Here is a 13,590-nt window from a genome sequence, read left to right on the forward strand (position 1 = left end):
CTCAATTATCTCAAAATATCGCTGCCGCTTTGCATACACAGAGCCAAAGAGCAAGATCCACAAGGCTGTGCTTTGTACGTCCCTTGTTTTAAACAGACACTCTCCACCTTAAAAGCGCACACTGGTGAGACTTATCGACACCAAGCAGAGGTGCAGCTCAGGTCAGGGAAAGGTGCTGCAATCGCAGCCAAGCCGTCTGACAGCTGGGTGCACGTTGGCCAGAGCGGGGTCAGCACAGGGCACTGCAGCCCAGGTTTGCATGGCATTTATTCACACACAATTAAAACTTAACATAGAGAACAGACTTCACCGCTTGCTGTTGGCATCAGAATATTATAAAATACATTTAAAGTACCCAATTACCACTACTTAATTTTATTACACCTAGCTAGCACCAGATTTTCAGAAGGTGAGAGGGCATGCTTGTGAAGATGACAACAACTGGGTGAGAATTTCACAAGCCGTAGTACAGCACCAACTCCTTCGCGTCCTCCCGCACAGCCAGTGGGTTCTGCCAGCCCCGCAGCGCGCTCTCCGCAGGACGGCCACAGAGCCAGCAGCTCCCTGCTGCACTGCAGTGCGAGCAGCGGACAGAAACAAACTTGCAGGGGCGATGCAGACACACCGCGCTGGCCCAAAGGCAGGAATTTTACCACGCCACAGTGCTTTTTTAGACCGTGTTCTTTAAAAAAAGGTCACGATAAACGGCACCATTTCAGTAATCCCGCCGCCCGCTCCGTTTCTCGCTCACGTCCCCGCGGCCAACAAGGCGCTCCAGGCGGTAACGAGGGGCCCGCGGGCACCGCCAGCCCGCCCCCCTCGGCCGCAGGCAAAGCGCACGCAGAGCCGTCACACAGCTCCCGCAGCGACACAAAGGTACGCCGCCTCCAGAAGCCCGAAGCCGACGAGCCCACTCGCGTGAGCGGCTTCTACTCTCCGCAAAGCGTCACCGCGCGGAGACGTGAGAACGTTCTATACGAGTAATCGTACAGAGAGAGGCACGACTCCAGCGCCCTGACGGGATAAGCCGCCGACTAAAAAGAGCGAACAAAAGAGCGGCGCCGACCCACGCCCCAGCCCGCTCGGCGCGCGCACGGCCGCCCCTCTCCTCAGCGCCAACGGCCGCCCCCCGCGCGCGCGCCCTCACCTCGCACCCGCCAACCGGTTCCAGCTGCCCCCGGCCGCAGCGGGCAGAGGAGGCGCGGTGCGAAGCGGAGCGGCCCACGTGACGCCGAGGCCGCCTCGGCCCCGCCCCCCTGCTAGACGCAGCCAATGAGAAGCCGAAAGGAAGGCCGCGCCCTTTCCTCGAAAGCCCCGGGGGGTCGCGCGCGAGGGGCAGGGGGCGCCGCGCCCGATCTCCTGCACGGCAGGGCGCCGGCAGCCCTCGCTCCCCTCCCTGTAGCCGCGAGGAGCGGCGGTACGGCACTGTCACGCTGCCCTCCGGCCAGCTCTCTCCCTCCCCCTGGCGTTCCCTCCACGGCACGGATCGGCCGCGTCTCCGACCCAGCCGACGCGAACTGACCTGACACAGGAGGCGCGGCTCCAGGCTCTCCGCCCTCTTTGTACGTTCGCCGCCCGCGCTCCCTGCCCCTCCTCCTGCCACCGCCGCTGCCCAGGGCCGCCTGACAGCGCGGGGCGCGGGGGAGGGGGTGGGGTGGCGGCACGACCGCCAACCGCTTCCAGCTGCCCTCCGCCGCAGCGGAACGCGGGGTCGAGCGGAACTACCCCTGTGACGTCACCTCACCGACGCCCGCGTTCGGCCCGCTGCCTGCCGCAGCCAATGAGAAGCTGCTCGGGATCCGGGGGGCGGGGCGTGCGGGGGGCGGGGCCATAGGACGCATAAATTGTTCGCTGAGAAAACTGCGCTCTATACTGCTTGTGTCGGTTGGTGAGGAAGCTGTGGTTGGAGTAGGCTGAGAAACCGCGCATCCTCTATTTTGTGCTAAGAGGACTAGTGCTGTAATCGGGACTCTGTGCTGTCCTGGCTGTTCCCTAAATATACGTAAATATGTTCCACTCATTCATCCCCCGCAGTGTGTTTGTAAGCAATTTCTGGCAGAAGACCTACGTGTTGTAAGGAAAATGAATCTTGTAAATGAATCGTAATGTCAGAATTTGCCTGCCGTTACTGATTTCTGAGTTGCTCGAGTCCTCGTGCGAGTACTGCAGAATCAGAGCACCTTGCTGAAACAAACTAACAAAAAGCAAAACAGGGAGCGATAAGCATTAAAGAAAATTACTGCTCAAAACTACGGCTGAATTATAACATAAAAGCAACTACAGCTGAAAGCACTTTGTGCCAAAGCCGAAGGGCAATGAGGAGTTAATTCCTCTGAGTAAGGAGGTAGGAGGGTTGGTGCAGCGTTTATTGCAAACTGAGGATGAGCGTGGACTGCTGCAGTAACAAACCCCCAGTAAGTGCTAAGAACCATCACTTCTACAGCTACAGTCAACAGCGAGCTGAAGAAAGAGGGAGAATAGGGGGAGAAAGAGAAAATACTAGTTAAAAAATCGATTATCTCCTTGGTTTTTTTTCTTGCTCATTTTCAAGATTTATCCAAACAATTTGTTGTCGAGCTGGTGGAGAACTGAACGCTTTGAAACGTGCTTTGCTGTGTTAAACTTTTTAAAAGTAGGCCTTGTGATGTGGTGCCAGCATCATGCTATGAAATTGTACCGCTGAATTTCTGTTAGCAGCTAGACGTGTGGCACTCAGACTCTTCCAGCCCCAGCATTTATTCCACAAATATCCCTGTCTTGTCAAAGCTATTACTGCATTTCCTACAACAATTCAGTATGGCCAAAAATTGCAAGTTAAACTCTAATTGGATTCAGAAAACATTAATGTATTAATTTCATTAAAGTCTATATCTCCCTCCTAATATAATTCAGCAGAGTTGAAATGGTTTGAGGATATATTTTCTTCTGTAAGAAAGAGAAATATTGTAAACTGAAGTGGTTGATTGCAGCTGGAAGCTGACATTCTTTCAAGCAAACTGTTTTTTAGTTCTTCAGATATCTTCACTGGTTTAGCATTCTTTCCAAATGAACAAATGCAGTAGCAATTGTTATGCTGCATTAAGAGCGACAGCTGATTCCAAACAGCGTAATTTCTCATGGCAACTTTGAAAGACTAATTTTCTTTCTGAAGATGACTCAGCTGTCAAAATCTAAGATGATATTCTTCATTCTATAATTAATAAGGCTTTTCAAAGGGACGAAATTTGTTTTAACTTGATGATTAATGTCTCTGAACAATTAATGTTACCATGATTGCATCAGTAGGTTTGAGGCAAGTCATGTACTCTCTTTCTCTCAACCTGTGAGATCCCTATCTTACCTTGCTCTGAAGCTTTTCACTGAAATATAATTTTCAATAACATTATTCCTGTAAATAATTCCACTGTAGTACTTCTTGGCCTTATTGAACAAAACAAAACCAGCTAATTAAGAATGATGATTACGCTTGTACTCACTGTAAAATGGAGCAAAGAGAGAAGGGGTGGAATAGGAAATGTTGTTATTTCCAGGCTAAACGAAAAAAAAAAAAATTGCATTATTTATATACTTCCTCGCCCTCATAAGGAGGTGCTACAATATGGTTGGGACAGATAAGGCTGTACTTTGCTGTGTGTTGGCAAACAAGTTTCAGCCACTCCTTATGATCATATAAAAATGTAAGAGCACATAGGTGAGTTTTTAGAACTTTCCTTAAAGACCTATTGAAAAAGTTAAGATTGATATTCTGCTTTTCTCACCTACCAACAGAATGAAAACAAAGGAAGCAGGGTTTAATATCACAGAATTGTACGGGTTTGTGGGGGAATCTGGGGATCATCAAGTCCAACCTGCTGCTAAAGCAGGTTCTGTACAGCAGGGTGTGTGGGAAAATGTCCAGGTGGATCTCAAATCCAGGTCCAGAGGAGACTCCACAGTCTCTCATGGCAGCCTGTCCCAGCGCTCTGTCACTGTCAAAACAAAGAAGCTCTTTCTCATGTTCATATGGAACTTCCTGTGTTCCAGTTTGTGCCCATTGCCCCTTTTTCCATTGCTGGGCACTACTGAAAAGAGACTGGCCCTCTCCTCTGGACACTTGCCCTTTAGCTATTCCTAAATCTTGGTAATATCAGAAAGCCTGAACTGAATCAAGTTGGTGTTTGCAAGAAATCCCAAGGAGGTTCAGAAGGACAAGAGTACAAAATTAATTTGACATGTGCGAACACAAGCTGTCTATTCACCTGTGTGCATGCTGAAAAACTTGTTTTCCCCTTTTTACTCTAGTAGTTTAAGAAGTTACTAGGAGAACTAAACCAGCAGTGTGTGGCAAGCCACTTTGTTCCTGTGATGGTGCTTTGGTGACAAATTCTATGAGCAGGAGTGAATGAGCAAAAGGATGCCCTGCAAGCTTTCTTCCTGAGCAATGTGAAACTTAGACTACAAACTGCTCCTTGCCCCAAGGCATGACACAGGGCATGAAGTGGGACTAGGGCTGAGCTGCAGGCAGAAAATCAGTGCACTCTTGAGACTGTGCTGATTCAGAAGTCCAAGGGCACTTAAGCAGACTGTTTTTGCAAATATTGACAAAAGCCCAAGTGCAGGAAGTAAGGTTTCATGTATAGAATGCACTAGCAAATCTATTCTGAATAAGCAGTAGAGAAATGCCTCTAAGGTCTCCAGCCATTTCTGTGGCCTAAGCAGTATTTTCTCCTGCTGCCAGAACTTAAGATTCAACATACAAATCAAGATTCATTCATAATGTGAGCACTTATAAAGACTTTAAATGCCAAATTATATGTGCTCCCTCCTTCAATTACAGTTTGTATTATTAATTCCAGTGAAGTAGATCTACTGCCACCAGTGCTTGCGGCTGATGAAAGCTGTGTACATCTTGATGAACTGCAGTCCTTATTTTACTGCAGTCTTCCCGGGGTGCTGTGAATAGAAATATCTTATAATATTATGCAAATGGATGCATAGCATTAGGCATGCAGTATCCAGTTAGGAATAATGCTGTTTTTTTTATCCTTATTCCTGAAAATTCCCTCGTTACCTTTTTCCTGGTACTGAGAATGTTGCTGTATCGTTATGTAGTGTGAAATCTGGACAACTTACACATGCTGAGGAAAAGTGATGCTAAGGGACTGGAAGGTATCAAGCAAGAATGAAAACTGCAAGATTAGCACGGCAAAATCCTCTTATTCTCAGGGAGAGTTATGAGAGGGTTAGTAGGAAAGGGTCTGTTTTTGCGATGGCAATTTTCTCTGTAATGTGTACTGTAATACTATGTAATACAGTTTGCCTGTGGACAAGTTAGCAGTTAGGGAGCACAGAAACACATCAGATTAGTGAGTAATAAGAAAAGAAGGGTGTTTTACAAACTTTCAAATGCTTGCAATGAGAAAAGCTAGAAGTTAAGCAAGAGGTGTAGAGGGAGTGGAGGAATGCTATTGCAGATTCGTAATAGCTCAGATTTCCCTCTAGCTGGGGGAGATTATTGTTACCTAGATGTGCCGGTGAGAAACATGATAATGTATTGTAAGTGTGGAGGAGAGCATCCCTAAATATAAAATGATAGAAATATTATATGACTAAAATGATAACCTTGTGCAGTTACTGTTAAAAATACAAAATTTATGTGATGGTAGAAAATAGAGATATCCAACTTTCTCCTTTAGAAGACTCAGTCATTTGGAAATGATGTTAATTTTCATGTAACATTGTCTACAACTGATTTGAGATTATACCACAGAAAATTATCTCCCAAAACCCCACTTGCTAATAAAACACCCCAGAAATGAGGTTTGGACTGGAAATAAGACACACTGGGATCTTGTCTCAGCATGATTTGCTTCTTAATCTAAGCAATTTGATCGTTTCCGGAATGAAAGACGTATTAGTTTTATTGTGAAGCTTTCAACATTTTAACATTTATTTCATGTATGTGTACTATTTGTACTATTCTGTAAACCCCAAGCTCTGTCTGCATGCCAATTGCAAACTATTCTTGAGCCATTTCTGTAAAACTGCCTGTGCTCTTACAGTCTCCATCTGGTTGACTCTGAAATTCTGCCTCGGAGCTGCCATGCTCATTTTGTCAGCAGCACCAGTTTCACTGTGTCAGAAACAAGGGTGCCCAACAAATGTAGAGCAATGGCAGTTGTGAATATGACACAGATTAAGTTAGTGGGTTTGTTTGGTTTTGTTTTATCTCAAGAACGGGAGGAACACCTGCCTTAATACAAGTAGAGATTGGTTTCCTGTGACAACAGTATGACTGCTGCGGTTCAAAATCCGCTTTCAAAGGTCGTGTTTGTGCTTTAAGTGAAATGTGTGACTGAATTTTATGCTTTGCCAGATAACAATAGTAGTGATGCAAGTGATTCCTTTGGACTCCGTGAGTCAGGGGTAGCGATAACACTGGGTAGCCATCTGCCAGTGCTCTGTGCTTCTCAGGGTTAAATAATACTGCTGTTACCAGTACCTGTGTGAATACCCAGGTGTCCAACAGGGGCAGAAATTTGCCACTTCATATCATCCATTGGAGCTGCCTACTTCCAGACTCAGCCTTTCTTGAAATAATGCCTTTCAGGAATGTACTCATGTGCAGAAAGTAAGTGGAGGACCTCAAATTCAGAAGAGGTGAAAGTTAGCTTTTCCCACTCTACCACTTTTGTTCCTCATCCATGTGCTGCTCATACTGATGATGAAAGATGTAGGTGCTTAGAGTAAGTTTGAGTTATTGCCATTAAACTCTTTCAAAGCACAGACTCCTGCCTGTGACTGATCGTGTTTATACTCATTAAATAAATGCCAGATTCTCTTGCAGTGACCCTAGGCTTTACTGCACTGTTGTTCCTGGGAATGCAGCCATACTCTAGAGATGCAGGTTTTTTTCTCATGACCAAAGCTCAGCATGTGGAGAAGCTAAGACTATGCCTGGCCTATGCCAGTCTAGCAACTGGTTGCAACAATTTGGCTTTACTACCCCTGTTACTGTACTTCATCTGGCCCTACATTAACCTTTCCCTGAGTTATACCATCTCTCTGCCAGAAAGTTTTTGCTTTTTTATATATTTAGGTTAGTTCTGTGTTGGGCTGGTGGGCTGAAAAAATTCAAAGCCAGACTGGGTGAATGTTAGAGCTGGTTTACCATGAGGGGGGACAGCAGCAAACAGAAGTTTAATCAGCTTTAGTTGCTGGGAAGTTGCAACTTCTGAGACAGTGGAATTGTAGCAAAAACAGTCCAGAGACAGATGAAATCATTTGAGGTTTGAAACAGAAACAAGCATTGGTAAGTAACCTGAGAGGACTTCTGAAAGAAAAATGTGGAACACATCAGTTACTTTACATGTGTTCTTTACTCTTGTCTGTCTGTGCCATACACATGGCTCTTGTTAACTGACCATGTCCATTCTACACACAGCATTAAAAATGTTCCAAACTAAGATATTGAAGGCCAAAAAGATGTAAGAAAGATTTTGGAGCAATTCTCACTCTCGTTATCATTGCTGGGAGGAAGTAAGAACTCCTACCTCCTACTTCTGCAGATATATATAGACATACATAACTTTAAAGATGACAACATCCCTTGTTTTGTAAATACAGATTTACTTGCAACAGACCATTGTTCTTGATGTCTGACAGTTCTCTTCAGTGTGCTCACATGAAACTGCTCACAAGTTTGATGTTCACATTTTAGATTAAGAACAACAGCTATCAACATGCAAGACTGGTGATTAAGATGACATGCACAGCTGAACAATGCACAGCCTTTATGTGACAGCAGCAGAAACTGGCTTATCAGGTTAACAGGCATGCAAAGGATGAAAAAGTACAGAAAAACCCAAACAACAAAGGTGCGAGGATCTATTGATATATGGGCTGGTCTTCTCACCAAACAAAAAGAATACCATGTCTAATGGCAGCAAAGCAAAAGATATGAAGTCTAGGCTATAGCTGCTATGAGGTAGTGAGATCCCAAGAGTGAGCTTGTTGACTGGATGTGAACACCTTCTTTTTGAGAATCCCAGACAAGGACTGGAAATCTTTCTGTCTGCTGTCAGCCATAAGAACAAAAGGGGACCAGGTTGCCAGAGGACTGGTCCGATCCCATGCCTGTGCACAAAGGCAGCTTGGATGGAGCTATGTCTGACTGACTACTGGCAGACTGAGGAGCAATTAACTTAGATGTGTGAGCCTCTGCTTTATCTCTGTATTGCAGCCATAAAGCTCAGTTGCTGTTCACACTCCAGGGAAGCTGCCTATTTCTGCAGCTGCTGAAGGAACAACCCTCTGTGCTGTCTCAGCCCTTCCTCTCAGGACCTGACCTTTTGGGAGCAAGTAAGGAGGATAATGGCTAAAGGTGACCATGGGAAAGGCTTCCAGAGAGGAAGTGCTGTGCTGCAGTCCCAGGCTGAATTTGGTCATCCCAAACCCAGGCCAGTGCTCTGCAAAACGCACAAAGCATGTTTGTGCTGGTCAAAACACATTCCTGCTGGTCATCACCAGAGTACAGGGCCTCAGTCCTGGGCACTGTTTTGAGATGCAACCATCAGTCACTTGACTTAAGCTGCATGAATTACTCCAGAAAATAATTCAGACAAAAATGTATTTTCATATACTTGTGGAAATACGGTGTTGCTCATTCTCAGGGCTGCAGAAAATCCTGCTGGTTTGAGAGGAGAACCTACTGCTTTTGTTAGTGATGACACTGGGCTGATGATGTGTTATAGAAAGTCATGCTGCTCTGTAAACAGCAGCCACCTACCTCCAGAGTGGAAGTATATTCGTCTTGAAAATCTGCTAATGCTGAATTGCTGTCAGCTATGTATTGTGGTACAAATCTTCACCTTTTAAAGCACAAATAAATGTATAAGAAGTGAACTGAGTTCCTGGTCACATATTTGTTCTATTTTAGTGTCACTGGTAACCCTGTATTGTTTACCAGGATAAGAAGCAGCTATAATTGTCTCTACTGTTTCCTGTCAAAGTGTTGTTCCACAAAAAATTATGCCCTCTGAAAATCAAACCAGTTTTTAATAGTATTAAGGCAAAATGGTGCTCTAGAGTCCTGGGAACTGGGAAGATGAACTGTATTGAGGGATTGTATAACACTCAAAAGACTTTCTGGAGGCTAAACATTCACCTTTGTTGAGTAGAGTCATTTAGATTAAAGAAAGCTAAGAATCGGACAGCAAAAGCAAATGTGATCTGATCTTTCAGTGGGTTCCTCTTTTGGGGCTGGGTACCACAGTGTGCACATGGCCAAAATCTGCTAAGGTTCTCATGCTTGGGTTAAAATGAGGAATGTATCATTTTTAGGGTATGGGTGTTGAAAGGCACCTCCAAAACCCCATTGTTTCTACCCAGGGACTGAACTACTGGAAAGGTTTTGACCAGATTAGGCTGCTTCTAAGGAAAGGGAACTGCCTTGCCTCGATGAGCTGTTACGTTCGCTTTCTAACTCCTTTATCTCATAGATATTTTGCAAATGATTCTGAACCAAGCCAAGGGTCAAGCTGAATGAAATCAAAGTCACTGAAAATATAGTAAATGAACCACAATTCGGCATACTATTACATACAATTTGTGATTTGTGCACTGGGATCACCACCTCCAGCTGGCCAGCTGACATAGAAGTGTATTTCTTCAAACTCTCTAAAGGATAGAAGGGGATGAATGACTCAGTTAAAGCTGGACAGGAAAAGGAACAGACAAAAGGAAAAAAATAAACAGTGGCAAAGGATATAATGTAAAGCAATGATCAACTGACCTTAGTATACTATAGCTATTCAGCTGCTTATTTCCTGTTTAATTCTGCAGCAAGCTCCAGACATTGAATATTTTCTAATCTAAATAAGGGGCTGTGGTTTATTTTGTCAAATAATTTTACACAAAGCAGATGTTCTTGCAAAAATGCACATTCAAAAAATGCCTTTCATTTCATTAACCACGGCATTTTGGAAGATATTACAGAAACTAAGCAAAGATGTCCTGATTTTTCAAGACATGAGATTACACAAAATGCCTGCACTGTTCAGAGCTGTTTTTTGGTGATTTTTTTTTTAATCTCTGAGTTAAGGCACAATTTTTGAAGAAGTATGTTACAAAGAAATTTTACAGATACGGAGCTAGAGGAGCCTGGCAGTCAGCATCTCTTTCTTTCAGTGCTGACATGTGTTGTTGCCTCTCCTGTCCTGGCTGCACACCGTATGTCCTAGAACATCAAGAACCTGCTCTGCACTGGGAGGGGTGAGAGGGAGAGAGTGCAGGGCTCGTTCCAAATCTCAGCAAAAAACATCCAGCAAAATGAGGTAATAAAGTAGCTGTTGCAATACAATATAATCAAAATGGTGGTTGCCAGCTCCTCAGATACAATGTCTGCAGAGCTCCCAAAGACTCTGCCCCTTGGATATTTTCCAAAACTGGTGGGTGGATTCAAAATGTTTTGGGAAGCGGGAAGAGACAGATAGATAAATACAAATATACAGCCTAGCTGTGTTAACCTCTATTTTCTTCAGAAGCTGGATGAAAACAAAAATAGCATGTTAAAAACAGAACAACAAATTTGGCACTGTCTAAGAAGATAGCAGGCAGAATGACTTCCACAGAACAACACCAGGCTTCTTCAAAAGCTTTTTGCCCTGGGGCTTCAGTTACGTCATAATCTTTATTTGCTCACTCACAAATGTGAGTCTCAGCTGTAACTTTTCTGACAGCAGATATATTTAAAATGAAAACCATGGGTTTGCACTGAGGAGTCTTGCTCATAAGCTCAGGGAGCAGTGAAACATTGTGACTTACGGTCATCCTGACTTCATTCTCTGTTTCTAAACATTAATTATTGGCTGTAATATCTTACTTTGTTTACTCTGTATCTTATCTCAGAACTTCATCCTTCAGCCCTTAATCATGTTGTAATCCTTGTTTTCAATAAGATTGATTGCAAGAAGGAGGATTATTTGTGTAAATAAATTATTAACTGGAAATTATGTGTACAAGTCCCCACAAATAGCCTACTCAGCTATTCCTGACTCCAGAAATAATTAGTTATTTGCTAGAGGCCTGATCCAGCATCAGTGGATATCAATGGATATTTGTTGGCTTCAATATGCTTTAATTTGGGCTTTTGTACTATGCTTTCTTGTCCTCTGAGAGCTGATGATGACTCTCACATTGAATGCCTCCATCCTGGAGGACAAGGGTTGGGAAAGTTGTAGAGGCACTACCCACATGGGGAGAAAGGGCCTCCTACTCCCCCCAGCTCAGCAAAGCCTACAAGGACAATATGAGTGCTTATGCACTACAAATTTTATGTGTCCTTAGTGTTTTACTGCATCTATGACCTTTATTCTAGATGGTGGCAATTTTCAGAGGGCTCACATATACTACCTGTGGCCCCTGTTTGCTCTCAAAATTGTTGTTCATCTGCACTCACCATCAATACCTCAATCAGAACTGGTGCTGTGTTGAATGGGAGAAGGAAACTCACACAGGGGATACCAAAATTTGGGGCTGTTTTTCTGTTTTCCCCATGTTTTCTTTGGGGGAGTGCTAGGGTGAGTCCTGCAGTCCTCCTCCAGGGCAGTGCTGCCACCGGTGAACAGCACCTAGTAGAAAGACGAGCCCCATAGAGCAGCATCTGAACTCTTCCCCCCAGAAAGCAATTTAAGGGGTGAAATCACAGCCCTTTTAATCATTTGTTCAGTACTACAGAAGGCTTGTGGCCAGCTGGTTCCAATGGTACTTTGCTGTCCTGTAGAGGTGGTGGCCATCAGTTCAAAGGTCTGCTAACCAGGCCTGGCATCACTGATGTGCAGAAGCTTCAGATGAATATATTTCTTTAGTACCAGGGTTTGCAAAATGAATGCTGGTGATTACAGAGCTTTCCCATCACTGCCATTGGACAAAACCTGACTCTTACTCCGGCCTTGCTCAGCAGAAACTAAGCACAACCTGCTCTGAGTCTACCAAAGAGAAAGCCTTGCGTACCTTGCACTGATGTGTACGCTGGGGGCAAAGCCTTTGGTCCTGTCACTTCCATATCGTGCTGACCCATTTCTTTCTTCTCTTTCCTGCAGGGAGACAGCTGTGCTGCATGTCACCTGGAGCCAGACCCATTCAAGAGGAGAGCTGCTTGACAAGGAAGACATAGAAAGGAAGGGAGAACAAAATGAGGTGAATCTTGCCAGATTATTCAGTACCCTGGGCTCTCTCCAGTGTCTATTTGGGTTAAAGCATCAATTCTTCATCAGTCCTAGGCAATAGCTGGACACAGTCCTGGCAGGCAGCAATAGGTTGCCTTGTTTGAGCAGGGAGGTGGTACCGCATGAGCTTCAGAGGTCACTCCTACCTCAAATATATTGCACTTCTATGATTCTCCCATCCCTGAGATGGCTGGTGGAGATTTCCCTTTACAGAGAAAAACTTTCAGCTGTTTCATCAAGCCAGATACATGGTGTTTTTTTATCGTCTGTGCCCACAGTGCCAGCAGGAAATGTGTTTAGAAAGTGAGAACACACGGGAGACGTGGAGTAGCTCCACTACATGAGCTCCCACCTTTTATGCAGTTACTTGAGGAGGTGGTACCAATCCTGGAGACAATAGGGAGAAATAGAAATAAACTTCAGAACGTGGTTCAAACACCACGAGGATGGATTGCATATGGAAAAACAGACAGAGCCAAATGACCCCCCTTTCATAGAACATAAGGGTATAAAAAATTCTAGGTTCCTACATTTAACACTGTCATAAGCCACATTATTGACAATCAATATAGAAAATGGAAACAACGTATTTTTTTTAGATCTCAACTATTTTCTGCATACAGATAAGCTGGTTTACGAACAATACAGCATCACTTCCATTGCAACTGACTGTTCAAAAGACAAGAGGAAGTAATTATCATTGTTTACATCAGCCATTGCCTTGCAACTGTTGTGTTAAGAGAACATGTCCTAGGATAATCAGTGTTTTGTAGCTGTATTTTCCTTGTGAAATGTCTAATCTTAGTGCCTTCTATTTCTTGTGGTGTGATGAAGTCTAGCATATAGTCAGACAAAATCTTAAAGCTAGAAATTAACTTTGGTAGAGCTGAGAGTTTGATGAGAAACTGGAAGGATCTATTGTTGTCTGTAGTCGTATTTGTATTGCAATGAATAGACATGGCTTTATTATTTTCTCAGGTAAAATGCCACAGCAATTTTGAATTACTAAGTTATCTAACACTATAACCCTATCTCGTACAAGGATAGCAAAGGAAACATGGGGTATGAAGGTTGGGTGATAAGGGAAGTCCAGAGAACACTGATAGAATGTTCTTCCAACAGAAGAAGCAGTTTTTCTGGACAAGTTAAAAAAAGGTCATAAAATTGATCCTTCCACCCACAGTGCATGAGCATTTTCTTCATTTGTCGAAGTCTTGAACAGCATTTAATTCTGATTTTGCAATGTATAAAGGATAACTTGGGGAAAATCTCTGGAAAAAGAAATCATGTGTTTCAGATTACATGTTATACTTTTGTTTGGTAGAGTAAGAATTGCAAATTAAGTCAGGTTCTCAAGGGTAATATCTTTTACCTTTCATCCTGG

General features: G+C 44.0%; 1 protein-coding gene across 2 annotated transcripts in view; it reads right to left on the bottom strand.

Annotated features, from left to right (window-relative positions):
* GPCPD1 (glycerophosphocholine phosphodiesterase 1) overlaps nucleotides 1–1,755 on the bottom strand; it is a 41,762-nt gene extending 40,007 nt beyond the window's left edge. Inside the window, exon 1 of one of the 2 annotated variants that reach the window (XM_085219114.1) lies at nucleotides 1,523–1,755. The gene's annotated coding sequence lies outside the window, so the exon portion shown is untranslated. Of the gene's footprint in view, nucleotides 1–1,147; nucleotides 1,457–1,522 lie in introns of those variants that run through there. The other variant, XM_085219115.1, reaches the window with a different exon arrangement.
* Between the last annotated feature and the right edge of the window lie 11,835 nt (nucleotides 1,756–13,590).

This window comes from Meleagris gallopavo, chromosome 2 (genome assembly GCF_905368555.1).
Source record: "Meleagris gallopavo chromosome 2, MGAL_WU_HG_1.1, whole genome shotgun sequence".
NCBI lineage: Eukaryota > Metazoa > Chordata > Aves > Galliformes > Phasianidae > Meleagris > Meleagris gallopavo.